Source organism: Phyllobates terribilis, unplaced genomic scaffold, assembly GCF_046119375.1.
Source record: "Phyllobates terribilis strain yellow unplaced genomic scaffold, ASM4611937v1 Scaffold_51__1_contigs__length_9155689, whole genome shotgun sequence".
NCBI classification, from domain to species: Eukaryota; Metazoa; Chordata; class Amphibia; order Anura; family Dendrobatidae; genus Phyllobates; species Phyllobates terribilis.
The window spans coordinates 8,851,634-8,878,027 of NW_027362811.1; the positions used below are offsets into that span (position 1 = coordinate 8,851,634).

The 26,394-nt window shown below is 50.2% G+C and overlaps 1 long non-coding RNA gene across 1 annotated transcript; it reads right to left on the bottom strand.

Annotated features, from left to right (window-relative positions):
- Window positions 1–17,511: 17,511 nt before the first annotated feature.
- Window positions 17,512–19,926, bottom strand: LOC141191733 (uncharacterized). Its single transcript, XR_012265451.1, has 3 exons — window positions 19,851–19,926; window positions 17,772–17,902; window positions 17,512–17,561 (listed from the first exon to the last, which is right to left on the bottom strand). It is a non-coding gene; the product is annotated as an uncharacterized lncRNA (long non-coding RNA).
- Window positions 19,927–26,394: the final 6,468 nt, after the last annotated feature.

Sequence of the window (26,394 nt, forward strand, 5' to 3'; positions counted from 1 at the left end):
GTGGAGGTCACAGTAGCTTAACAAGACGGTTTTAATGCCCCTCGGAAAAGTTGTAGAGGTCACAGTAGCTTAACAAGATGCTTTTAATGCCTCTCAGAAGAGACGTGGAGGTCCCAGTAGCTTAACAAGATGGTTTGAATGCCCCTTGGAAGAGAAGTGGAAGTCCCAGTAGCTTAACAAGACGGTTTTAATGCTTCTCGGAAAAGTGGTAGAGGTCCCAGTAGCTTAAAAAGACGCTTTTACTGCCCTTCGAAAAAGTGGTGGAGGTCGCAGTAGCTTAACAAGACGGTTTGAATGCCCCTTGGTAGAGACGTGGAGGTCCCAGTAGCTTAACAAGACAGTTTGAATGCCCCTTGGAAGAGACGTGGAGGTCCCAGTAGCTTAACAAGACATTTTTAATGCCCCTCGGAAAAGTGGTGGAGGTCACAGTAGCTTAACAAGTCGCTTTTAATGCCCCTCAGAAGAGAAGTGGAGATCCCAGTAGCTTAACAAGACGGTTTGAATGCCCCTTGGAAGAGAAGTGGAGGTCACAGTAGCTTAACAAGACGGTTAGAATGCCCCTTGGAAGAGACGTGGAGGTCACAGTAGCTTAACAAGATGGTTTTAATGCTCCTCGGAAAAGTGGTGGAGGTCCCAGTAGCTTAACAAGATGCTTTTAATGCCCCTCGGAAAAGTGGTGGAGGTCACAGTAGCTTAACAAGACGCTTTGAATGCCCCTTGGAAGAGACATGGAGGTCACAGTAGCTTAACAAGATGGTTTTAATGCTCCTCGGAAAAGTGGTGGAGGTCCCAGTAGCTTAACAAGATGCTTTTAATGCCCCTCGGAAAAGTGGAGGTCCCAGTAGCTTAACAAGACGGTTTTAATGCCCCTTGGAAAAGTGGTGGAGGTCGTAGTAGCTTAACAAGACTGTTTGAATGCCCCTTGGAAAAGTGGTGCAGGTCCCAGTAGCTTAACAAGATGGTTTGAATGCCCCTTGGAAGAGACGTGGAGGTACCAGTAGCTTAAAAAGACGGTTTTAATGCCCCTCGGAAAAGTGGTGGAGGTCCCAGTAGCTTAACAATACGCTTTTAATGCCTCTCAGAAGAGACGTGGAGGTCCCAGTAGCTTAACAAGACGGTTTGAATGCCCCTTGGAAGAGACGTGGAGGTCCCAGTAGCTTAAGAAGACGGCTTGAATGCCCCTTGGAAGAGACGTGGAGGTCCCAGTAGCTTAACAAGACGGTTTTAATGCTTCTCGGAAAAGTGGTGGAGGTCCCAGTAGCTTAATAAGACGCTTTTAATGCCCCTCGAAAAAATGGTGGAGGTCGCAGTAGCTTACCAAGACGGTTTGAATGCCCCTTGGAAGAGACGTGGAGGTCCCAGTAGCTTAACAAGACAGTTTGAATGCCCCTTGGAAGAGACGTGGAGGTCCCACTAGCTTAACAAGACGTTTTTAATGCCCCTCGGAAAAGTGGTGGACGTACCAGTAGCTTAATAAGACGCTTTTAATGCCCCTCAGAAAAGTGGTGGAGGTCCCAGTAGCTTAACAAGACGGTTTGAATGCCCCTTGGAAGAGATGTGGAAGTCCCAGTAGATTAACAAGACGGTTTTAATGCTCCTCGGAAAAGTGGTGGAGGTCGCAATAGCTTAACAAGACGCTTTTAATGCCCCTTACAAGAGCCATACAGTACAGCATTTTAAAAATATTATTCCCATTATTGGGGAGTGGGTCTCCCACAGTCTTTGCTTATGCCTTCCAAGCAAAAGCTGACAAAAATAAGGACGGAGGAACTTTCAATAATGGCAACACGGACCACGGTCACCCTGGTGGTATAGTGGTGGTGGAGGCTGAGGATAAGGAGAAGAACATTAAACAGCCGAAATGAGGAAGCGTATACCCATGTGTGGGTGTGAAGCGGTGCATGTGAATACACCTTCCGAAATAACACAGTGGATTTGACTTTATGTTACTCTGCTGTCATTTGGTGGTGATGAGAAGTCTGGCCCAATCCAGCTACTGTTCATTTTGATAAGGGTCAGCTTGTCAGCATTGTCAGTTGACAGGCGAGTGCGCTTATCAGTTATAATTACCCCAGCAGCACTAAAAACACGCACCGATAACACGCTAGCGGCAGGGCAGGCCAGGACCTCCAAGGCGTACAGAGCGATTTCATTCCAAGTGTCCAGCTTGGATACCCAATAATTAAAAGGCACAGAGGAATCAAGGAGGATGCTGGTACGGTCGGCAAGGTACTCCCTCACCCTCTTTTGAAACTTTCCACTGCTTGTGAGAGTACCTCGCGCCTCAGGGCCTGTAAGCTGGGCAGGTCTCAGAAAACTGTCCCAGAATGTTGACAGTGTTCCCCTGCCTCTGCTGGATTGGAGTTGCCTCTCTCTCGCTTGTACGCCTTGGTTGGTCAACGAACTCTGACCTCTGCCGCTAGCGTGTTCAGATGGGAATTTTTTTTTAACAGTTCTGCAGCAAGGGCCTTCTGGTACTGCCCCATTTTCGTAGACCTCTCCACCTCAGGAATAAGAGAGTGAAAGTTCTCCTTGTAGCGGGGGTCTAAAAGTGTCACCAACCAGTAATGACTGTCACCCAACATTTTGACAACGCGAGGGTCACGGTTAAGGCAGAGTAACATAAAGTCAGCCATGCGTGCCAGACTGGTAATGGGCAAGACTTCCGTGTCCTCACCGAGATGACGACTGACCATGCTCTCCTCCTCCTCCTCCTCCCCCCCCCTGTCCTCAGGCCACCCACGCTGAACTGACAGTATGACAGTTGTACAGGTACTACCGTCTACAGCGCATGATACAAGCTCCTGTTCTTCCTCCTCCTCCTCTCCCTCATTGTCCCCCAATGCACGTTGGGATGAGATGAGGCTGGGCTGTGTGTAATCGACCGCTACGGCTTCTTGATCCATTTCATCATACTCTGGCTGCAATGCCTCCTCTTTAATTCTCTGCAGAGAGCATTGCAAAAGACAGACAAGTGGAATGCTGACGCTAATGATGGCGTCATCGCCACTCACCATCTTGGTGGACTCCTCAAAGTTTGTCAAGATGGTACATACAGTACAGACCAAAAGTTTGGACACACCTCATTTAAAGATTTTTCTGTATTTTCATGACTATGAAAATTGTACATTCACACTGAAGGCATCAAAACTATGAATTAACACATGTGGAATTATATACTTAACAAAAAAGTGTGAAACAGCTGAAAATATGTCTTATATTCTAGGTTCTTCAAAGTAGCCACCTTTTGCTTTGATGACTGCTTTGCACACTCTTGAGAGACTGCCATAAAGACTGAGAGGAGGGGGCATCTTTGCGTGCAGTATGGACAGGGGATTGCCATGCACACACAACAGGTGACACCAGCTGACACTGGTCATGGACCCTGGGGTTCGCCCCACAAAGTCGGGTGCTTTGCTGCCATGTGCCTGATCATGCTGGTGGTGGTCAGGCTGGTAGTTTTGTCACCCCTGCTGATGCTGGCATGGCAGGTGGTACAAATGGCCTTTTTGGGGATATCAGCAGAGTCTTTAAAAAAATTCCAGACTCTGGAAGACCTACAGGTTGTACTGGCAATGTCCCTCGTGTTGGTGTTACGGGGAACTGTTGCCGGCCTTCTGTGTGCGGCCACCACACTGCTTTTTTCTGCCTGTTGGGGTACTCTGCCTCCCTCACCCTGTCTGCTGCTGGCCTCGCTCTGCATGTCCTCCTGCCACATTGGGTCAGTTACTAGATCATCCACCACCTCCTCCTCTTCCACTTGCGCACCACGATCCTCCTCCTCACTTCCTGGCAATTGTGTCTCGTCATCGTCAACCTCTTGTGACAAATTGCCAGCGTTGACTTCCTCTGGCCGTGGCTGTTCAAATATTTGGGCATCTCTACATGGGATCTCCTCTTCCACCACTTCAAGCGAAGCAGGCGAGGGGCACAAATCTGGAAATGGACCAGTGAACAGCTCTTCAGAGTGTCCAAGTGTGGGATCAGTTGCTGTCTGACGACACTCGGCATGGTGGGAGGGAGGAGCATCAGGGTGAGGAGGAGTATGCGGTCGAGACTCATGGCTACTAAGAGTTGACCGTGTGGAAGACAGACCGGAGGTGGTGGTGCCCAGGTAACTGGAAGTATTATCTGCTATCCAATTAATAACCTGTTCACACTGATCTGGTGTTGTTCTGTGCTTCCCTAGTAATTCGGTCAAGAAGTGGGAGCGAGAAGATATGGCTGTTGGTTGTGGCACATTTTCACCCTGGCCATGGCCCCGTCCTCTGCATGCACCATCACCAGAACGTCCACTTCCATGTCCCTTGCCACGCGCCTTGCCCATTGTAAAGTAAGTAAAATAGCTTACACTCGCACCATCAATGGAAAAAGGGTAATAAAGTAGATTAGAACCGTGGAAGAGGAAAACCACAGTTCTATTTCTCTGGCCTACACCCGACTCTTTTAAACAATCTGAACAATCAGGGAGAAACTATTACTGTTTTTCTTTACGGAAAAAATACCAAAAGGTGAATAATAGAGATTTTTTACCGTGGAATGGCAAAACCACAGTTATTGTTTACTGGGGTATACCAGAAAATTTTAAATAGATATATTTGTGTCTGAACAATCAGGAGATAGTACTGTTTTTCTTTACAGCAAAAAATGCAAAAAAGCAGGATAATACAGAGATTTGACCCGTGGAACTGCAAAACCACACTTGTATTTCTCGGGCCTACACCAGACTATTTTCAACAGATATATTTGTGTCTGAATAATCAGGAGACACTACTACTGTTTTTCTTTGCGGCAAAAAATGCCAAAAGCAGGATAATAGAGATTTTTTACCGTGGAACAGCAAAACCACAGTTATAATTTACTGGTGTATACCAGACTATTTTCAACAGATATATTTGTGTCTGAACAATCAGGAGACACTATTAGTTTTTTTTTTACAGTGACACATATTACTATAACTTGCACCCATAGTGCAAAAAAAACAAAAACCCTAAAAAAACACAATGGGTTCAACCGTACTCAAATTGTTAACTAGGAGCAATGATTAGTGTGAATAATATAATATTTTGATTGGAGATGATCCAACCTCTGGTTCCACCACTGATCCTGAGAATGAAGGAATGGGGAACCTATCACCTTTTTTTTTCCTGCACAGCTGTGCTCCCAACCACCCACAGTGCAAAAAAAACCCCTAAAAAAACAATAGGTATAACCGTACTCAAATTGATAATTGGGAGCAACGATTAGTGTGAAGGATATAATATTGTGATTGGCGATGTTCCATCCACTGATTCTGAGAATGAAGAAATGGGGAACCTATCAGCTTTTTTTCCTGCACAGCTGTGCTCCCACCCATTGCGCAAAAATACCCTAAAAAAATGCACGTACTCAAATTGTTAATTGGGAGCAATGATGAGTGTGAAGGGATATAATATCTTGATTGGCGATGGTCCGACCTGTGGTTCCGCCACCGATCCCAAGAATGAAGGAATTGAGAACCTGTAAGCTTTTTTTTTCCTGCACAGCTGTGCTCCCAACCACCCACCCATAGTGCAAAAAATAAAAAAAACAATAGATCCAACTGTACTCAAATTGTTAAATTGGGAGCGTGAAAAAAATAATGCATCCACTTCTTTCTAAATTAGGCTGTCAGACCCCCAAGAATGACATCCTAGTAATATGCCATGACTTATACCTCTTTAAATGTATGCAAAGGATAAACCTGGATATCCAGGTATACGTTCTATTGATTGATTTCTATAAGGGCCTATTTACACACGTAAATGTGTATCTGCTACGGACATGAATGATCGGCTGCAGCCCTTCCACTTGGCCAGTCAATGGATCCGCAAATCACAACAAGTAATTCAAGGAAATGGAAAAGTAAAAACAAAAAATTCTAGTAACATTGCATAGCGTACCGGTGATTGCGCTATTTAACTTGCCATCAGTGATTGACGGCATATAAATGGTTAAACAGCAGTGATTGACGCTCCGCTCTGGCCGCTGCTGTTACAGCAAGATGTCAGCTGTGTAGGATGGGGGCTCTGCTCCTGAGCCCACCCGAAACAGTAATCCAATGGACGGTTTCACACACCACATTATCCAGTGGTGTTTAATTTGCTTTTCTATTTAGGAAACAAAACCGTTTTAATAACGTTTTCCTTCTCTGGTATCTAGGAGCCATTTCAGCGATTTGTAAAGGGAATCTGTCAGCAGGTTTTTCTTGGCTATTCTGAGAGCAGCATGATGGGGTGAGCGCCGCACTAGGAGTAGGACCACCGAGCCCAGAGCTATTGCAAGACGTGCAGACAATATATACCAGGTATGAATGAATCCAATACAACATTATTGTTACTTGGGAATGAACCTACTTGGATATAATACATCCCTTGATATGTATATACCAAAAGGTCATTATCTTGGGAATGCCTATATTGGCTTTTATTATTTGGGATTATATCCTTTTACTATGTGACCTAGGATATACTATCAGTACTATCAGTAGGCATTAGCACAATTGGAGCTACTACTATTTAGCCCTGGTGTCTCTGCAATTCAAATATTTACATTATACCTCCTCACTATTATATGGTATTACTATATATATGTGTGTGCGCTCTTTTCTTTGCCGCCATGTACCCAAATTATTATAATAAAGGTCTTTTTTAACACATTGACCCCTTGTCGGATGTACTATATATTGGTTGTTGTTGAGAGCAGCATGATGTAAAGACAAAGACCCTGATTCTAGGGACGTCTCACTTACAGGGCTGCTGGTTGTAGTTTTGATAAAAATCACACTTTTATTAGCAGAAGATTATCACTAGAGGACTAGTAAACCTGCAGCCAGGTAGTCCAACCACGCCCCCCACCACTGATTGGCAGTATAAATACAGTGTACACAGAAAGCTGCCAATCAGAGGTGTGGGTGGGGTTATTATACAGAGCTCAGCATTCAGAGATCTGCATGAGAAAAAAAAACCTGCAATTTTATCAAAATAACACCAAGCAGCCCAGTAAGTGATACATCGTTGGAATCAGGGCCTCAGATTATGCTGCTCTCAAATGGGATAGCAAAAACCTGCTGACATATTCCATTTAAAGGGGCAGCGGCTACTAAATCCAGACATGGTGCAAAATGTAAATTCTGCTGCAGATTTACTGCTGTAGATTTTTAATTCCTAAAAATCCCTGTAGATTCAGAGGATCTCAACCTTTTCAATGCAAATTATTTTCAAGACTTATTCACAGATATTATGAAATATTACAGTAGAAATAAAAAAAAAAAAGCACAATACCTAAACCCCCTCCTTGGGAAAAATATATGGCAAGTATAAGAAAGACAAAAATTTATTCTGGAGTCATATTGAAGTGTAAATAGAATTGTAACCATACAATGTAAACAGCAGCAAATGTAAGTAGGATCCACTGGATCTATATAAGAGGAATGCTTTCCAAAGCCGATCTTCTGAGCCCACCGCTATGCTGGCTGGACCGGCATTGTGATCGTCAGCACCTGGAATATACGTCACGTTTTACTGCAGCTCATAGAACCAAATGATAAGACGCAGAGCAGTGCGAGGCTTGTGACTCGCTATACACAAAATATACGACATGTTTGATGAATGGCATAAAGGAAAGCCGATGCATTCAGATGTCTCTGGGCAACTATATGTTGTGATAGATAAGTTCCTGTCAGGGTGAGGGGCAGCATCCTATCTGCTCACTCATCATGACAGGTTTACAACATGTTGACTCATGGACGTGATCAGTCAGTCAATCAATGACAGATGCACGTTCTTGATTCCGACAGGTAGGTCAGAGATGTCCGTCTCAATCAGTTTACCTTCACCCATCTAGGATGGATGGCTGCTGACATCGTTGGCCATTATGTCCATACGCAATTATTATCCTCTAATTGTGATGTACAGTACAAATTTATATTGTGGTACCGTGTTAGCCAGAAAATTTGATGGAAATAATTTTATGCCGAAAAATGGCAAAACTATTCTCGGAGTGATACCTTTATTGGCTAACCAGAAAAATATATATATATGCAAACTTACAGAGCACACAGGCTCCTTCTTCAGGCAGGATTACAAATGTTAAGAATTCATTTGTAATATTGCCTGAAGAACGAGCCTCTGTGCTCTGAAAGCTTGCATATATTTTTTTTTTTCTGGTTAGCCAATAAAGGTATCACTCCAAGAATACTTTTGCCATTTTTGGGCATAAACGTATTCACATAGAATTATCCCCTAATTAAAACAATTTATTTTTGCTAAATAAATGTATACATTTTTTAAAATTTTATTTTATACATTTTCTCAGAGAACCTCTTTAAGAAGGAGATTTCAGAATGGGCTATAAGACATGTCCAGCTTTGCTTAATTGTCTCACCTTACTGTCCTTGTTGAACTGAGCTCCACTTTGTTCTTGGATGATATTGTAAGGAATGAAGACGTCTAGATGATACAAATCGGGACGTCTGACTATTCTGTCTTCATCCAAGTCCAACACAAGAGGTCTAGCAGAAGACTGTAAAGAGAAGACCAGCGTGGTAACAACGCTTATGTCGCTGAATGCTTCTGTACGGGAAAGAAAGTTGTAACCAACAAGTGCACAAAAATCTAAACTTTTATCTTGATACGTGGCCAACTAGAAGTTACTGTGTAGCTCCACACGTCTCATACATTAAATCTGACACGTGGAGGAACTGCTCACAGAAAAGGCTTCAAATATTTTTAGGATTCACACTGCATTAAAAGGGGTTGTCCACCACTTTAATACTAATGGAATATCCTTAGGATAGGTCATCAATATTAAAGTGCCAGACAACCCCTTTAAGTGAGGCATAATGAATGGTACCAGAATTTCAGATAATGTAGCCTTCATTAGGCAGAAGGCCCACTCGGTTATATGAAGAAATCTGGGGTCCCCAAAAGCAAACCCAGTAATCACCAGATTCCCGTGTGGTGACTACTTAATCTGCTTTTTGGGAAGACCAGAACTGACCCCTATATTTAACCACGTGGGTCCCCTCAAGCTACATTATCCTGTCTGATGAAGGCTACATTAGCTGAAACATTCTTAATCTTCATTATGCCTCATTTAACGCAATGTGAATCATGGACATGAGAAAAATCAAATTAAAAAATAAATACATTTAAAGCATTTTCTGTGCGATTCCTCCAAATGTCGCATTAATATAGAAAAAATAAAGAGCGGCGTGTTCTACACTATTGCAACAAACCTCTTTCATCATTTATATCATCATTATAACATCATTTATATGCACCAGCACCATGGAATCAATGGCACTATATAATTAAATAATAATAATAATATATACATCTTCCCACCAGCTTGTTTTCCCTCTATCTCCTCTCTGGATCTATGAAGCCAGAACTGTCAAAGAAGAGGTGATGGTGGAGATGGAGGGGAAACAAGCAGGGGGGAAGGTTTATATAAATGACTGGTCCCGCCGTGAAGCACTGGGCGTCTGTGCTTGGTTTGAACAGTCGTTCTCTGCTGACAGAGTCGTTTACAGAGATCTTCTTTCTCATTCCAACAGCTTGCAAACAACCCACCATGGTATGAAAAAAAAAATGATATCATCATCATCCAGCAAATGTGTCACAGCTGCCAGCAATTGGCTACTGTGGACACATCAAAGCTGTGATGATAAAAGTTGGCAGAGGAGGACCGGTAGCACGAGGTTGGCACAGACTTAATAAGGGAAGACTATTGGAAATCACATGAAATGCAAAAAGGTCACAATCCTAAACCACATCTAAGGGTCTCACCACTTTAGGTAAAGCGATTTCAGCCACCAGAAAACTTGGGTGTCCTACAGGAGGTTCCGTCACAATCATGTAATCTGGTTTCACGGGTGAACTGATACAAAAAAAGGAAGGAAGCAGTATAATGCAAGGGTACACCATCAATTTATGATCTGTTGGGGTCAATCTCTAATATAATAAAGGGGCACTGATGCTGGTAATGAGGAATAGCCCCTTTCACAGTCATTCCCTGCACACTGGCATCATGGCCTCCACTGTGCAGCGGAACGACAGCATAGATCCAGCAAAGTGAATGGGCTTAGCTGCAGTTCTCCTGCACAGTGAATATCCGGGTAGCTGCCCCACACCAGCATATTCTTTAAAAAGGGCAGCTGGGTTACTTTCAGACTGCAGCCTCCTTATTCTTGGAGTCCAAGAAGTTGGATATCCTATATCTTTTGTAAGATGGGATTCTAAAAAAAGTAAATGCATGCATTAAACCTCAAAGTAACCCAAACCTTTCAACTTCTGAGATGAGGGACTTGCTTGGAGTTAGCTGGGAGGGTCTGTAGGAAAAAAATAAAGAACATAAAGGCATAATAGTTAAAACAAAAAAAAAAACAATGTCCACATTGTTCTTGCACCATAACAAGCCATTCTGCAACTTCCCCCATCTGTTGGGTATAACCCATCACCACGAGGAGTGGCGCTCCCCCATCTGTTGGGTATAACCCATCACCTCAAGGAGTGGCACTCCCCCATCTGTTGGGTGTAACCCATCACCACAAGGAGTGGCGCTCCCCCATCTTTTGGGTGTAACCTATCACCACAAGGAGTGGAGCTCCCCCATCTGTTGGGTATAACCCATCACCACGAGGAGTGGAACTCCCCCATCTGTTGGGTATAACCTATCACCTCAATGAGTGGTGCTCCCCCATCTGTTGGGTATAACCCATCACCACGAGGAGTGGAGCTCCCCCATCTGTTGGGTGTAACCCATCACCACGAGGAGTGGCGCTCCCCCACCTGTTGGGTGTAACCCATCACCACGAGGAGTGGCTCTCCCCCATCTGTTGGGTGTAACCCATCACCACGAGGAGTGGCGCTCCCCCATCTGTTGGGTATAACCCATCACCTCAAGGAGTGGCGCTCCCCCATCTGTTGGGTATAACCCATCACCTCAAGGAGTGGCACTCCCCCATCTGTTGGGTGTAACCCATCACCACAAGGAGTGGAGCTCCCCCATCTGTTGGGTGTAACCCATCACCACGAGGAGTGGCGCTCCCCCATCTGTTGGGTATAACCCATCACCTCAAGGAGTGGCGCTCCCCCATCTGTTAGGTATAACCCATCACCACGAGGAGTGGAGCTCCCCCATCTGTTGGGTGTAACCCATCACCATGAGGAGTGGCGCTCCCCCATCTGTTGGGTGTAACCCATCACCACGAGGAGTGGCGCTCCCCCATCTGTTGGGTGTAACCCATCACCACGAGTAGTGGCGCTGCCCCATCTGTTGGGTATAACCTATCACCAGGAGGAGTGGCGCTCGTCATACTTTGTGTCTCTAGGGGAAATGTGGTATTATAAGACATTCAATCAATTGAATGGCCGACCATGTACTGCATGGATGAGCGAGGAACATCAGAGAAGAAGCCGCCGATGCTCAACAGCAGCCTACTCTGTCGTCTTTTACAGACTGTATGCCATAGACTTGTACCTTAGAGTTGGGACTTACCCCATTATGTCCATTTCCTGAATCATCGGTTTTGATTTGGTTCTGATATTCTGTTCAAAAATGGATCCCAGGAACTTCCGATTTTTCAGCATTTTTCACTCTGAAGGGAAACCATAGATGATAAATAGGGTCGGACTGGAACTGAAACTCAGGCCTGGCATGTGAGAGCACGCAGGCCCGTCCGACGCGCGTTGAATGTGAAATATTTTCGTGAATGATTTGGGTATATGTCACAATAAAAATTGCTGCAAACTGCACTTTATCATCGATAGACAAAAACTGACATAATGTAAAATATAAACTTCCCTCCAGGAAAATGTTAATTTCTTTCAACTGGAGGGACGGACATATTTGTAATATAGAGCTCCAAGTTCCCAAAAACGCTGTTTGATAGTACCAGGAAAAGCAGGAAAAGTGAATCCTTGCAGATTTGAAGCAGTTTCATGTCTATTCTTTCAGTATTTTTGCAGCGTTTCTAAAGAACGGGAAAAAAAAATCTCAAAAAAAGCAATATCAAGGGGATTTTCCTGCCGAGCGACACGTTTTTTGTGCAGAAATGTTCTTCCCTTTCTTTTTTGTTTATATTTTGTGTTATACACTAGTGGCCAAAATTGAGGCAACACCTTCAGTTTTTCACCATCACCAATATTTAATGGAGGTTTTCACTGACCTACTTACTTGTACACATGCCCTCTTCTGCGATATGTATTCTATGTTGGTTTATAGTGACCTGGGTGTGATTTAAGACAGATATTGTGCGATTAAAATGCGGTTTTTATATTTTAAAGCCAGTTTGTCATCAGAAGGTAAGCAATTACATGTTTTCGTTCTCAAAGTGTGTAAGCGGTTTCAAGAGACAGGTTCGATAAAGAATAAACCAGGTAGAGAAAGGAAGAAGGCTACAAGTCCTCAGACTGATAGAAGAATTGTTAGAATCGCCCTAAATAACAGGAAATAAACTGCTGTTAACATCAACAAGGAGCTTGTCAACACCGGAGTGACAGTGTTTGATCGGACGGTTCGATGACGACTGGTAAACGCGGGGTTAAGAGCCAGAATACCAGGTAAAAAGCCATTTTTGAAAACCTCACAGCATCAGAAACGTCTGCAGGGGCCAAAGAACATTGTAAATGGACCATTGAACAATGGAGAAATGTTATATGGAGCGATGAGACACGCATATCCATCTTTGGCAGCGACGGTGTCTGCTACGTTCGACGACGACCTGGAAAGGACTGGTTGCCAGAGGGTACAATACCCACCATGAAGCCTCCTCTGAGTGTTATGGTAGGGGGCTGCGTGTCCAGAGATGCAGGTGGTCGGCTGCAGGTAATTGAAGAAACAGTTAATGCTGAAAAGTACATCAAGGAAGTCCTTCAGCCTAAACTCATTCCTTCGGCACATGATGTATTTGGTGAAGGGACACCGTTTATTTTAAGATGGAGCCCCATGCCATACAGCTAAAAAATGTCTCTCTTGGTTCAAGGACAAAAATGTCCAGCTATTGAATTGGCCAGGAAACAGCCCAGATCTCAATCCTATTGAGAATCTCTGGGCTCGGCTCAAAAGAGCGGTGTCAAAACAGCGGGCTTCACACAAGCAGGAACTCACTGCAGCCATCATCAAATCATGGCTTCATATCATCACACCATCTGATTTACACAAACTGGTAGATAGCATGCCAAGTAGATGCCAGGCCGTCATCAAGGCCGAGGGCTGTCCAACTGAGTATTAACATTCAGTGTTAGATATGAAAATAGGACAAATCAATGGCTTTTCTCCCACAGTCATCTGAGTAACAATAGTGTCCAATTTGTTGACAAATGAACAAATTTCCTGCTAATATTGTGTTTCTATATGAGATTTTATTTCTACTTAAAAACTTTACTGTGAAATCAAAAACATTCATGAAATTTGTATTTGTATTGGCAAAATGCTAAAAATTCATAAATCTTGGGGGTGTTGCCTCAATTTTGGCCACTAGTGTATAGAGTTCCTCAGTAAATTTATATTTTGTCCCCCATCACCTTTTTCATCTCTCCTTACAAGTATGCCTTGTATCTTAGCTAAAACATGGTAGTAAGTAGCATATTAAACCCTTTTATAATGGGTAGTGTAGAATCGCTGCATATTTCAGGGTTATGCGCTCCTGAGGACTCATTAGTGCTGCCCTCCTCAGGCGAAACCTGGTTGTGATCTCGTATAATATGGGGCTAGCCGGTCTCACCTACCAGTTTGGGTCACAAACCCTTTTTCGTTTGCTTTGATGTTTTACTCATTGTTTATTACGTTTACACCCCAAATCTCTCCTAATCCTGGAGATCAAACCTATGAAAGCAATTTATGAATGATCGTAACACCTCTATGAAGGGTAATTATCATCTCCTTCATAAATATACATTTATATGTATAAATACATATGTGGTCAATGCATAGTACTGGCACATGACTTATCACTTTCCAGGACCTTACAAAGCACCAGGAACATTCATAACAAGCGGAGGTGAAGCGATTCTGGCAACTTAATAGGAAAGGATTCTTTACAGTTAGAGCAGTCAGACTGTGGAATGCCAACCACAAGATATAGTAATGGCAGATAGTATAACAGCATTTATAGAAGAGCTGGATACTTTTTTAACAAAACATGACATTGTGGGTTATAAATAATCTAGTAATAGAAAATGTATAACTTTGGAGATAGACCTAGGACATTAAAGTTCAAACTTTTTCAACCTATGTAACTATGCAAGTATGCAGAATGCACATTAGGAAAATGCTTGAAATGCAATTCCTTATAATATTATTTTACAAGTAATTTCCTCTTAATTTTCTGCTTTGTAAAGTGCTAGTTATAAGCCCAATCTATGGATCTAAAAAGTGCAAAACACTCCTGAAACACTTGTACGTATGTTCTATAATCTGTATTTCTTATGGTGCCTAAGGGAAGCCGTAATGATAAGACTCCTGCTTGGTATCAAGTACAATTATTTGCCTCCATAATGAAAGTGAATTACCAATGATGAAAGGGTTAATACTTGGACCCTGCATCAGTAATAGCCCTTGTAGTAGCCATGACAACTATTGTGAGGGCATAAACAAGTGTCATAAAGAAGATTCCATAAAAGAATGCCGCACTGCCATGATCAGCGCCATTACTGATGATGCGCCTGAGGACCTTGAGCTTGACCACCCCACGTAATGTGCCAACGTTGGTGTAATTTGGAGGTTCTAGCAGGGAAAGGGGTTGTCTTCTTAGACACCCCGGGGGGAAGGGAAGGTAACAGAGGGGGGGTCCCCAAAACAGGATCCCCTTCTGTTACTATGTACAAAGAGCTGCTCTTCTTTGGGAGTTCATGGATGGATCCTTGACTTTAATGGGTGATAAATTGGGAGGGGGGGGGGGATACTCATCCTATTAGGGGTTATCCATAATGAGCAACCCCTGTAACCAAGTGCCCAACTTCTTGAGAGACGGAGCTGGATCTGTAAGGGAGAAGTGGTAGATCCACCTGGGAAATCAGATCAACTAAATTCGTTCCAGCAATAAATGTGGTGACAGATATCGCAGCTATCACATTAATAGTCTATATTTGTTATGTCGTTCTCTGTAAATATGTACAAATTCTAAAACTCCGTCATATATCGGCACTAACTCTCTAAGCCCAAGGGAAGGGCAGCCCTCGAGCCATGGTTCCCTAGAGGTTTCCTCCACAGGGGGTTTTCCTCTCCTGAGCGCTGGAGGGTGACTCTTCGTGAGTCGAGGGTTGTGCCATTTTCGGTGTCATGTAAATTTAAATAAATTTGAGAACGTTTGACACCTAATTGCAATGATTTGTGTATTTATTTTGTATGTGTCTGATTCATTTTGTTTGGGAGTCGGCGTCCATCACACATCACTGAGTCATACGTCTGGACATCTGCCGCCAGCAGTTTTGCCCCAGGGGTTGCCCCTGCTCTGGGGAGTTTGATGGAGCAGAGAAGACAAGAATTACAGCACTCATCCTCAGAATAAGGACTTCTATTACAGTACTACAAGCAGCTTCCTCACCTCATTCACACAGTGAGTATTTTGGGCACTAATTTACAGCAGTATTTGTAAGCTGAAGACCAGAGGGGAACAAACACAGTGAAAAATAGTAACTGAAACACTTTCACCTCTTCTGTTTTGGATCCACTCCTGGCGTCTGCTAACAAATACTGATGCAAAATATCGCCATGGAAGTGCCCTAAATTCTTACTGACTGATTTGACTGTTTGAGTTGCAGTCAAGCAACAGAGGTTGCAAGCGTTAAAGGAGTTTTCTGGTATCAAAAACCCCTGTCCCCCTTGCCATTTTTCTCTATCCTGAACCTGTGCTTCCTGCCGCGATCTCAGACTGTCTGACCTAGTCCTTGTCTTCGCTCTCCTGTGTCTGGTACCCTGGTACCTCCGGAATGCTGCTGCAGTCCCGGGGACTGCACTGAAGTTGTACCTGGTGTCTACTGGCGGCCCAGTCTATCCTCACCACCAAAGGTTGTAGAGGAGACCCAGTAGACACCTAGTCACAACCCTCCCGTGGCGCAGTGGGTCCATATCCACCAATGTTACACCCACATAGCAAATGTGGTACCAATATTCAAGAAGGGTATAATATCTGAGCCTGGAATTTATAGGCAGGTAAGTTTAACTTGTACTGTGGGCAACATCTTTGAGGGTTATCTAAGAGATACTAACCTGGAGCACCTCAATAAGAATAACCTAAACATATGATTATGAGGGATCTGTCCTGAAAACTAATCTGAAAAGATTCTATGGGGAGGTAAGTTCTAGGTTGGACCAGGGAAACTTAGTGGTTTTCGTCTATCTGGACTTTTCAAAGGCATTTGATACGGTGCCATACAACAGGTTAGTACATAAAAATGTTCAATATATTATATGGTAAACTTGCTCCACGAAAGAACAAGTCCTTGTGTTGGAAAAATCAAGGAAAATATCAGTGATGCGGTCGTTACCTCTTGACAGCTCCATTTCGTACTTGTTCTCTAGTCCCTCCATGGCCACGGTGATAAAAAATTCCCTGAGAAGCTCATTATTCTAATAAAAAAAATACAAAGTAAGGAGCTGACACAAAGGAGAGCAGACAGCTCGTATGTCGGAATAAGCAATTGCAGTTACCTTAATTTTCTCAAAGAAGGTGCCATTAATCACTATGTCGTATGCCGTGCAGCCGCCTCCACCTGTATGACAAAGTGCACCAGGACTTAGATACTTTGCGATGCCGAATCAATCCATTGACCTTAGTTGGGCTGCTATGAATAATTAGCATAAGTTCTTAAAGGGGAATCCAAGTAGTGGGCAATCCCTTTAAGTCCCAAATCTAAACCAAAAAAGTTCAAAAGACAACAACAAACTTTATTCCGCAGACTGGAAGTGGACCTACCAGAACCTGTGGAGACGGCACCTTTGATCATTGAGGATTAGTAAGTTGTAATACTTGCTATTTTAACCCCTTTAAGGATATCTCTGGACTACCCCTTTAAAAAGAGACGTGCTGTATTAAAAAAAAAAAAAAAAAAAAACCGTACTATTATCAACTTCAACGTGGGGCTCTCCAAGGCTCATGGGGACTCGATAGCCGGAGGGATCATCAGATTCCAGGATGCTGACTAACTCCTGCTCCGTCAGGTCCAGGGGCGCTGAGATCTGGTTCGACTTGCAGATGTTAATAAAGATTTTGGTATTTTTGGATGTGCGAGTTTTAATGCAGAAACCTACCAGAAATAAAAACAAAAAGTGAACAAAAACACAATAAAATCGGCAAAAGCCAAGCAGCATTTACATGTAACCAACTGTATAAGAAAAAACGATGTGACCCCCCACGTTGGTTGCATCATGTGACCGTTGCAGTCATTAAGACCCCACTGCCCCACTGTGGTATCTGTCGCATAATATGCACAAAGTAATCTGGATAATAATCAGAGGACGCCCATCTCACCCGGCTGGGATCTGATCTCTCTGCTTTCTGGTAAGTTCGGTATTCTGCTCTGTATCTCCTGTTTGGCCTGAAATGAGGCAACAAGTGAGAATCAGTGAGTAACATGAACAGGATGGTTCTGCAAACTGATTTTTCCTGCACCAAAATAGTACAACTGTGAGGGGTCTAAAGCCAACAATACACATTAGGTAAATGTTGGAGACTGCCGCGCCCCCGGCGGCTGACGGAGGAGACATTCACCCGGTGATTGCTGGCCTCTCCAATTCATCTTTCGTACCTTCATCAGCATCTGTTCATACAGCGCTTCCTCCATGTTTGTGTTCATTTCTGCAGACAGCAGCGACTTGTCAGACGCCATTTTTTCGGTCAAAGACAGAAGCTCAGGGTTCTTGTTTTATAAGAGAAAACCTGAAAAATGAAAATATGTATTAATCTTCTCCACAGACAACGACAAGGGGAGAGTGCGGGAGCCCGACGGCCCACGACACGAGGGGGTGCGGGAGCCCGACAGCCCACGACACGAGGGGGTGCGGGAGCCCGACAGCCCACGGCACGAGGGGGTGCGGGAGCCCGACAGCCCACGGCACGAGGGGGGGGCGCAGGAGCCCGACAGCCCACGGCACGAGGGGGGGGCGCAGGAGCCCGACAGCCCACGGCACGAGGGGGGGGCGCAGGAGCCCGACAGCCCACGGCACGAGGGGGGGGCGCAGGAGCCCGACGGCCCACGACACGAGGGGGGGGCGCGGGAGCCCGACGGCGCACGACACGAGGGGGGGCGCGGGAGCCCGACGGCCCACGACACGAGGGGGGGGCGCGGCAGCCCGACGGCCCACGACACGAGGGGGGGGCGCGGCAGCCCGACGGCCCACGACACGAGGGGGGGCGCGGGAGCCCGACGGCCCACGACACGAGGGGGGGGCGCGGGAGCCCAACGGCCCACGACACGAGGGGGGGGCGCGGGAGCCCGACGGCCCACGACACGAGGGGGGGGCGCGGGAGCCCGACGGCCCACGACACGAGGGGGGGGCGCGGGAGCCCGACGGCCCACGACACGAGGGGGGGGCGCGGGAGCCCGACGGCCCACGACACGAGGGGGGGGTGCGGGAGCCCGACAGCCCACGACACGAGGGGGGGGTGCGGGAGCCCGACAGCCCACGACACGAGGGGGGGGCGCGGGAGCACGACAGCCCACGTCACGAGGGGGGGGCGCGGGAGCCCGACAGCCCACGACACGAGGGGGTGCGGGAGCCCGACAGCCCACGACACGAGGGGGGGCGCGGGAGCCCGACAGCCCACGACACGAGGGGGGGTGGGGGAGCCCGACAGCCCACGACACGAGGGGGGGGCGCGGGAGCACGACAGCCCACGTCACGAGGGGGGGGCGCGGGAGCCTGACAGCCCACGACACGAGGGGGGGCGCGGGAGCCTGACAGCCCACGACACGAGGGGGGGGCACGGGAGCCCGACAGCCCACGACACGGGGGGGTGGGGGAGCCCGACAGCCCACGACACGAGGGGGTGCGGGAGCCCGACAGCCCACGGCACGAGGGGGTGCGGGAGCCCGACAGCCCACGGCACGAGGGGGTGCGGGAGCCCGACAGCCCACGGCACGAGGGGGGGGCGCAGGAGCCCGACGGCCCACGGCACGAGGGGGGGGCGCAGGAGCCCGACGGCCCACGACACGAGGGGGGGGCGCGGGAGCCCGACGGCCCACGACACGAGGGGGGGGCGCGGGAGCCCGACGGCCCACGACACGAGGGGGGGCGCGGGAGCCCGACGGCCCACGACACGAGGGGGGGGCGCGGGAGCCCGATGGCCCACGACACGAGGGGGGGCGCGGGAGCCCGACGGCCCACGACACGAGGGGGGGCGCGGGAGCCCAACGGCCCACGACACGAGGGGGGGGCGCGGGAGCCCAACGGCCCACGACACGAGGGGGGGGCGCGGGAGCCCAACGGCCCACGACACGAGGGGGGGCGCGGGAGCCCGACGGCCCACGACACGAGGGGGGGGCGCGGGAGCCCGACGGCCCACGACACGAGGGGGGGGCGCGGGAGCCCGACGGCCCACGACACGAGGGGGGGGTGCGGGAGCCCGACAGCCCACGACACGAGGGGGGGGCGCGGGAGCCCGACAGCCCACGACACGGGGGGGTGGGGGAGCCCGACAGCCCACGACACGAGGGGGTGCGGGAGCCTGACAGCTGACGACATGAGGGGGTGCGGGAGCCTGACAGCCGACGACATGAGGGGGTGCGAGACCCTGACAATAATGGGAGTGGGATTCTGCACACCTACAGCTAGCTACTTATTGTCCTGAATGTAGTAATCACCTTGGCACATTCCCATCTTCTTACCTGTAGTACAGACGCCAAACACCACTACTCTGACTGCAATCACCCAGCTACAGCGTCACCGCGCCTCAGCAACAGGGGAGCGTCTAGATTGGAGTTGATGTCTTGAGGGGGAGGAGTGATTTCATGGAATCATGATGTCACCGGAAGGGGCGGGGCTTCCTTAGTCCAGTCAGTGGACACTATTCCACCTGCAGCTGCAGCAGTGCGCACATTGTGCCGGGACAGGAGGATGGTGATGAGGAGCTCGTGTTCTGCGTTGTGCTGTGAGGACTGAGGCGGGGAGAACTGACCATGTGAATAAATGCTGTGCTGGCATAAAGGGGGGTGGTGTGAGGGGCATCCAGGGGGCTGTGTGGGTGGTGTGAGGGGGCCAGGGGTAGCGGCAATTCTGCTGCAGAAACACTTAAAAACGCTTGGTAGAAGGTTTGCCATGTTCCCCAATGATAATCGGCATGTGCTCTGCACATGCTGCGGAAATTTCCGCTGCGGATTATCATTGCGGAAAAAAACGCAGCTACTAACAATTATTTTGCGGAAGCGTGGCGCTTTCGCCGCTATTGACTTGCATTGGACCGCATGGAATCCGCATCACTGCATCTGTACATGCAGATTCCATGAGTTTCAATGTGCGGATGGTACCCGGGTTTGGAGAAGAGGAGACTCTCCTCCGGTCCCGGGTACCATAGAACCTGTAAAAAAAGAATAAAATAAAAAATAAATATTATACTTACCTTCTGATGGCCCCCGGTGTCTTTATCCGATGCGTCCTGGCTTGCCGGCAGCTCGCGATGGTCTGAAAAGGACCTGCCGTGACGTCATTAAGTCATGTGATGGGTCATGCGACCGCTGACGTCGGCAGGCCATCAGAAGGTAAGTATATATTTATTTTTTACCATTCTTTTACGGTCACTCTATATAAATTCATGCCGGTTGCATGGATTTATATAGTGTGACCAAGTTGTCAAGCACTTTCCAAGTGATGCTAAAATCGCTTGTCAACCCGCATGCGGAAATGCAAGTAGAACGCTTCACATCAGCAAGTCCCTGGCAGGAAAAACGCATGTACAATCCACATGCGTTTTTTCTGCCAGGGAGAAGCAGAAACGCTCAAAAAAAATCCGGAGCATTTCTGCATCGTGGGCACATAGCCTTACATTAATTGTATGACTCAATACTGAGCACACATAACCATCTATACACAGCGGGAGGCCGCACGTAGTCATCTATACCCAGCGGGAGGCCGCACGTAGCCATCTATACCCAGCGGGAGGCCTCACGTAGCCATCTATACACAGCAGGAGGCCGCACGTAGCCATCTATACACAGCAGGAGGCCGCACGTAGCCATTTATACACAGCAGGAGGCCACACGTAGCCATCCATACACAGCGGGAGGCCACACGGCGCCACCTATACACGGCGAGAGGCCGCACGGCGCCACCTATACACAGCGGGAGGCCGCACGGCGCCACCTATACACAGCGGGAGGCCGCACGTCGCCACCTATACACAGCGGGAGGCCGCATGGCGCCACCTATACACAGCGGGAGGCCGCACGGCGCCACCTATACACAGCGGGAGGCCGCACGGCGCCACCTATACACAGCGGGAGGCCGCACGGCGCCACCTATACACAGCGGGAGGCCGCACGGCGCCACCTATACACAGCGGGAGGCCGCACGGCGCCACCTATACACAGCGGGAGGCCGCACGGCGCCACCTATACACAGCGGGAGGCCGCACGGCGCCACCTATACACAGCGGGAGGCCGCACGGCGCCACCTATACACAGCGGGAGGCCGCACGGCGCCACCTATACACAGAGGGAGGCCGCACGGCGCCACCTATACACAGCGGGAGGCCGCACGGCGCCACCTATACACAGCGGGAGGCCGCACGTAGTCATCTATACACAGCGGAAGGCCGCACGGCGCCACCTATACACAGCGGGAGGCCGCACGGCGCCACCTATACACAGCGGGAGGCCGCACGGCGCCACCTATACACAGCGAGAGGCCGCACGGCGCCACCTATACACAGCGGGAGGCCGCACGGCGACACCTATACACAGCGGGAGGCCGCACGGCGCCACCTATACACAGCGAGAGGCCGCACGGCGCCACCTATACACAGCGAGAGGCCGCACGGCGCCACCTATAGACAGCGGGAGGCCGCACGGCGCCACCTATAGACAGCGGGAGGCCGCACGGCGCCACCTATACACAGCGGGAGGCCACACGGCGCCATCTATACACAGTGGGAGGCCGCATGTAGCCATCTATACACAGCGGGAGGCCGCACGTAGCCATCTATACACAGCGGGAGGCCGCACGGCGCCACCTATACACAGCGAGAGGCCGCACGGCGCCACCTATACACAGCGGAAGGCCGCACGGCGCCACCTATACACAGCGGGAGGCCGCACGGCGCCATCTATACACAGCGGGAGGCCGCACGTAGCAATCTATACACAGCGGGAGGCCTCACGCAGCCATCTATACACAGCGGGAGGCCGCACGTAGCCATCTATACACAGCGGGAGGCCGCACGGCGCCACCTATACACAGCGGGAGGCCGCACGGTGCCACCTATACACAGCGGGAGGCCGCACGGCGCCACCTATACACAGCGGGAGGCCGCACGGCGCCACCTATACACAGCGGATGGCGCCACCTATACACAGCAGGAGGCCGCACGGCGCCACCTATACACAGCGGGAGGCCGCACGGCGCCACCTATAGACAGCGGGAGGCCGCACGGCGCCACCTATACACAGCGGAAGGCCCCACGGCGCCACCTATAAACAGCGGGAGGCCCCACGGCGCCACGTATACACAGCGGTAGGCCGTACGGCGCCACCTATACACAGCGGGAGGCCGCACGGCGCCACCTATACACAGCGAGAGGCCGCACGGCGCCACCTATACACAGCGGGAGGCCGCACGATGCCATCTATACACAGCACGGGGCCGCACAATGCCATCTATGCACAGCGGGAGGCCGCACGGCGCCATCTATGCACAGCGGGAGGCTGCACGGTACCATTTATACACAGCGAGAGGCCGCACAGCGCCCCCCCCAGAGACAGCAGGAGGCCGCACGGCGCCATCTATACACAGCGGGAGGCCGCACGATGCCATCTATACACAGCACAGGGCTGCACAATGCCACCTATACACAGCGGGAGGCCGCACGGCGCCAGCTATACACAGTGGGAGGCCGCACGGCGCCACCTATACACAGCGGGAGGCTGCACGGCGCCATCTATACACAGCGGGAGGCTGCATGATGCCATCTATACACAGCACGGGGACGCACAATGCCATCTATACACAGCGGGAGGCCGCACGGCGCCATCTATGCACAGCGGGAGGCTGCACGGCGCCATCTATACACAGCGGGAGGCCACACGTTGCCCCCCCCAGAGACAGCAGGAGACCGCACGGCGCCATCTATATGCAGCGGGAGGCCGCACGGCGCCCCCCCCAGAGACAGCAGGAGGCCGCGCGGCGCCATCTATACACAGCGGGAGGCCGCACGGCGCCACCTATACACGGCAGGGGGCCGCACGACGCCATCTACACTCAGCAGGAGGCCGCACGGCGCCACCTATACACAGCGGGAGGCCGCACGGCGCCACCTATACACAACAGGGGGATACACGATGCCATCTATACTCAGCAGGAGGCCGCACGGCGCCACCTATACACAGCGGGAGGCCGCATGGCGCCCCCCAGAGACAGCAGTAGGCCGCACGGCACCATCTATACTCAGCAGGAGGCCGCACGGCGCCATCTATACACAGCGGGAGGTTGCACGGCGCCCCAGACCTCAGAGACAGCAGGAGGCCGCACGTCGCCATCTATACTCAGCAGGAGGACACACGGCGCCATCTATACACAGCGGGAGGTTGCACGGCACCCCCGACCTCAGAGACAGCAGGAGGCCGCACGTCGCCATCTATACTCAGCAGGAGGACGCACGGCGCCACCTATACACAGCGGGAGGCCGCACGGCACCACCTATACACAGCGGGAGGCCGCACGGCGCCACCTATACACAGCGCGAGGCCGCACGGCGCCACCTATACACAGCGGGAGGCCGCACAGCGCCATCTATACACAGCGGGCGGCCGCACGGCGCCACCTATACACAGCGGTAGGCTGCACGGCGTCATCTATACACAGCGGGAGGCCGCACGGCGCCCTCCCCAGAGACAGCAGGAGGCCGCACGGCGCCATCTATACACAGCGGGAGGCCGCACGATGCCATCTATACACAGCATGGGGCTGCACAATGCCACCTATACACAGCGGGAGGCTGCACGGCGCCACCTATACACAGCGAGAGGCTGCACGGTGCCACCTATAAACAGCGGGAGGCTGCACGGCGCCATCTATACACAGCGGGAGGCCGCACGATGCCATCTATACACAGCACGGGGCCGCACAATGCCATCTATACACAGCGGGAGGCCGCATGGCGCCATCTATGCACAGCGGGAGGCTGCACGGCGCCATCTATACACAGCGGGAGGCCGCACGGCGCTCCCCCCAGAGACAGCAGGAGGCCGCATGGCGCCATCTATACACAGCGGGAGGCCGCACAGCGCCCCCCCCCCCAGAGACAGCATGAGGCCGCACGGCGCCATCTATACACAGCGGGAGGCTGCACGATGCCATCTATATACAGCACGGGGCTACACAATGCCACCTATACACAGCGGGAGGCCACATGGCGCCACCTATACACAGCGGGAGGCTGCACGGCGCCATCTATACACAGCGGGAGGCCACACAATGCCATCTATACACAGCACGGGGCCGCACAATGCCATCTATACACAGCGGGAGGCCGCACGGCGCCATCTATGCACAGCGGGAGGCTGCACGGCGCCATCTATACACAGCGGGAGGCCGCACGGTGCCCCCCCCAGAGACAGCAGGAGGCCACATGGCGCCATCCATACTCAGCAGGAGGCCGCACGCAGTCACGCACACACAAACATATACAGACATATACATACACGCATAAACACATTTGAAACACAAAAATACATATAAACAGACATCACACAATGATATCTGCCTACACACACACACACACACACACACACACACACACACACACACACACACACACACACACACACACATACATACACATACATACACACACACTCACCATTCCCCGGATCGGCTCCAGCTCTTTTCCGGTGCAGCACTGCAGGCCGGGTGCGCACTGCGTAACGTCACAGCTAGGACACACGGCCGTGCACAGGGCCGTGTCTCCTAGCAGTGACACGGCCGGGCCAGCAAAGGGAAGTTAACTGCTGCAGTGCTGGCCCGGCCGAAGAAGAAGCAGCGGCCGTGCGCCACTGCTGGGGGAGCGGTCCGGGGATCCCCCCCGCCACTGTCTGCCGGTATGTGCCGCGGCGCACATATAATGAGGATAATCTGGCCATAGACACCCCGGAGCCCCGGGCCCCCTGGAGGTTCGGGGCCCCGGGCAGAAGTCCAGATCGTCCTCATTATAATCCGCCTATGGAGGGGGCATCGGCTATGTAGAGGGGCATCCAGGGGGCAGTGTGGCTGGTGTGAAAAAGCATGGGCTATGTAGAGGGGCATCCAGGGGGCTGCGTGGCTGGTGTGAGGATGCATGGGGTATCTAGAGGGGCATCCAGGGGCCGGTGTGAGGAGGAATGGGGTATGTAGAGGGGCATCCAGGGGGCTGTGTGGCTAGTGTGAGGAGGCATGGGGTATGTAGAGGTGCATCCAGGGGGCTTTGTGGCTGGTATGAGCGGCATGGGGTATGTAGAGATTCATCCAGGGGGCTGCGTGGCTGGTGTGAGGGGCATGGGGTATGTAGAGGGGCATCCAGGGGGCTGTGTGGCTGGAGTGAGGGGCATGGGGTATGTAGAGGGGCATCCAGGGGGCTGTGTGGCTGGTGTGAGGGGCATGAGGTATGTAGAGGGGCATCCAGGGGGCTGTGTGGCTGGTGTGAGGGGCATCCAGGGGGCTGTGTGACTGGTGTGAGGGGCACCCAGGGGGCTGTGAGGCTGGTGTGAGGGGCATTGGGAATGTAGAGGGGCATCCAGGGGGCTGTGTGGCTGGTGTGAGGGGCATCCAGGGGGCTCCGTGGCTGGTTTGAGGGGCATGGGGAATGTAGAAGGGCAACCAGGGGGCTGGTGTGAGGGGGCATGGGGTATGAGGACGGTGGCCGACACAACCTCCTTAAAGACGATAGCACGCCATTTTAAAATCTGTCATGGGAGAAATCCTAAAACATTTATGGTACGTGGTATTGATGTCATCCATAGTGGCATTAGGGGTGAAAATGTAAAAAAACTTCTGTCTCAAAGGGAAACCAAATGGATAGTGGAACTGGGAACAATGGCGCCAAATGGCCTTAATGAGGCCCTGAGCTTCACCCATTTCTTTAATAGATATAATCTTTGTGGTATTTTTATACAATTGTATGTGTTGATTTTAATTTGTTTTCTTTGTCATTTGTAACTTTCTCCCTCCATAGTCTATATGCACCAT